Source organism: Salvelinus sp. IW2-2015, unplaced genomic scaffold (assembly GCF_002910315.2).
Source record: "Salvelinus sp. IW2-2015 unplaced genomic scaffold, ASM291031v2 Un_scaffold6440, whole genome shotgun sequence".
NCBI lineage: Eukaryota > Metazoa > Chordata > Actinopteri > Salmoniformes > Salmonidae > Salvelinus > Salvelinus sp. IW2-2015.
This window is the reverse complement of record NW_019947702.1, coordinates 1-2,914: the sequence shown is the minus strand read 5'-3', so window position 1 is coordinate 2,914 and position 2,914 is coordinate 1. Positions and strand designations below refer to the sequence as shown.

Below are 2,914 nucleotides of genomic sequence, written 5' to 3'. Positions count from 1 at the left end.
TCTTGAGGACTGCCAGTACCTCTTGCGTCTCCAGTACTCTGGGGCTACCAGTACCTCTGAGGTCCAGTACCTCTGACTCCAGTACCTCTGAGCTGCCAGTACCTCTGAGGCTGCCAGTACCTCAGGGGCTGCCAGTACCTCTGAGGCCCAGTACCTCTGAGGCTGCCAGTACCTCTGGAGGCTCCAGTACCTCTGAGGCTGCCAGTACCCTCTTGAGGCTGCCAGTACCTCTGAGGCTGCAGTGTACCGTCTGAGGCTGCCAGTACCTCTGAGGCTGCCAGTACCTCTGAGACTCCAGTACCTCTGGAGGCTGCCAGTACCTCTGGAGGATTGCCAGTACCTCTTGAGAGCTGCACAGTACCTCTGAGCGTGCCAGTCTCTGACTGCCAGTACCTCGAGCTCCAGTACCTGCTGAGGGCCAGTACCTCTGAGGTTGCCAGTACCCTCTGAGGCTGCCAGTACATCTGAGGCTACTGGAGCCTCAGAGGTACTGACTTAAGCCTATAGCAGATGATGAATGTCCTCTGTCTCACTCTTGTTCGGGGGAAGTGTTTTCCAGTGTGTGTGGTTCACTTTTGGAGTGACTAAGGTCTTCAGAATACAAAGCTTGTTGACAAACTATTAATCTATTACTTGGATATATTGAATCGATTACTGAAATGGTTGTCAGTTTAAATACTTTACAGAAGAACCTTTACTACATCCGTTGAGTTTCCATCCATGTTGCATCACTGTGCGGTCACATGCAATATGTTCAGTCATAAAATAGGACGTCAAATATCGAGAATTTAAACTTGTAATTATTTTTACGAGCTTCCATAGGTTTACAACACAGTTGGATAGCTTTCCATTAGGTACAACACAGTTGGATAGCTTCATTAGGTACAACACAAGTTGGATAGCTTCCATTAGGTACAACGCAGTTGGATAGCTTCCGATTAGGTACAACACAGACAGTTGGATAGCTCCATTATGTACAGACAGTTGGAGTTGCTTCCAATTAGGTAAAACCCAGTTGAATAGCTTCCATTTAGGGTACAAGCACAGGACAGGTTGGATAGCTTTCCAATTAGGTACAAACCACAGTTGGATAGCTTCCATTAGGTACAAACACAGAACAGTTTGGATAAGCTTCCATTATGTACAACACAGTTGGGATAGCTTCCATTAGGTTAGCAACACAGACAGTTTGGATAGCGCTTCCATCGGATACACACAGACAGTTGGATAGCTTCCATTAGGTACAACAGACACCGACAGTTGGATAGCTTTTCCATTAGGTGCAACACAGACAGTTGGATAGCTTCCATTAGGTACACCACAGACGTTGGATAGCTTCCATTAGGTACAACACAGTTGGATAGGCTTCCATTAGGTACAACACAGCTAGATACTTCATTAGTTACAACACAGACAGTGGATAGCTTTCCATTAGGTAACCACACGTTTGGATAGCTTCTTCATTAGGTACACACACAGACAGTTGGATAGCTTCCATTAGGTACAACACAGCTAGAATACTTCCATTTAGTTACAACACAGACAGTTGGATAGCTTCCAATTAGGTAACACACAGTTGGATTAGCTCTTGCATTGTAAAAACATAACAGGACTATCTAGGTACAACACAGTTGGATAGCTTCTGTACAAAACACAGTTTAGGATAGCTCGTAGTCAACCAGGCAGGTTGGATAGCTTCCATTAGTATAACACAGCTAGAATACTTCCATTAGGTACAACAACAGCTAGAATACTTCCATTAGGTAAAACACAGCCTAGAATACTTCGCATTAGTATAAACAAGCTAGAATACTTCCATTAAGGTACACTGCAGCTAGAATACTTCCATTAGGTACAACGCAGCTAGAATACTTCCATTAGGTACAACACAGCTAGAAATACTTCCATTTAGGTACAACAGCAGCTTAGCAAATATCTTCCATTAGGTATAACACAGCTAGACATACTTCCATAAGGTACAACACAGCTAGAATACTTCCATTAGGTACAACACTAGCTAGAATACTTCATTAGGTATAAACAGCTGAATAATACTTCATTAGGTACACACAGCTAGAATACTTCCAATTAGTATAACACAGCTAGACTACTTCCATTAGCTACAACACAGCTAGAATACTTCCATTAGGTATACACAGCTAGAATTACTTCCAATTAGGTACAACCACAGCTAGAATTACTTCATTAGGTATAACCCAGCTAGGAATACTTCCATTAGGGTACAACACATCTAGAATAACTTCCATTAGGACCAACACAGCTTAGAATACTTCATTAGGTATTAACACAGCAGAATACTTCATTAGGTAACAACAGCTAGTTTTACTTCCATTAGGTATAACAAGCTAGATACTTCCATTAGGTATAAACACAGCTTAGAATACTTCCATTAGGTAGGGTTAAAAGACCATACACCCTCGTGTCATTAGGAGTAATAACACTTCATCCATCGTATAGGATATGCATTAGGGACACAGCTAGAAATACTTCCATAGTTTAACAGCAATGGTTCCTAGAAATACTTCCATTTCGGGGTTATACAGGCTAGCAATACTTCCATTAGGTAATTAACACAGCTAGATATTCTTAGTAACACACTTAGAATCGTTATTAGTAGTGATCAACACAGTAGAATTACTTCCATTTAGTGACATACCAGCCATAGGAATAAGAACTTCGCATCATTAGGTTTAAAGCTAATACTGCCATTAGGTAAACAGACTAGAACTTCCATTAGGTATAACAACAGCTAGAATACTTCCAATTACGGTACAACACAGCAGGGATACTTCCATTTAGGTACAACACAGCCTAGAATACTTGTCCAATTACGTATAACACAGCTAAGAATACTTCCATTAGGTTACAACACAGCTAAGAATACTTCCCATTA

At 41.7% G+C, this 2,914-nt stretch overlaps 1 long non-coding RNA gene across 1 annotated transcript; it reads left to right on the top strand.

Annotated features, from left to right (window-relative positions):
• The first annotated feature begins 1,490 nt into the window (after window positions 1–1,490).
• On the top strand, window positions 1,491–2,907 carry LOC139026943 (uncharacterized). The gene is made up of 3 exons (XR_011478944.1): window positions 1,491–1,530; window positions 1,824–2,327; window positions 2,759–2,907. It is a non-coding gene; the product is annotated as an uncharacterized lncRNA (long non-coding RNA).
• The last annotated feature ends 7 nt before the right edge of the window (window positions 2,908–2,914 follow it).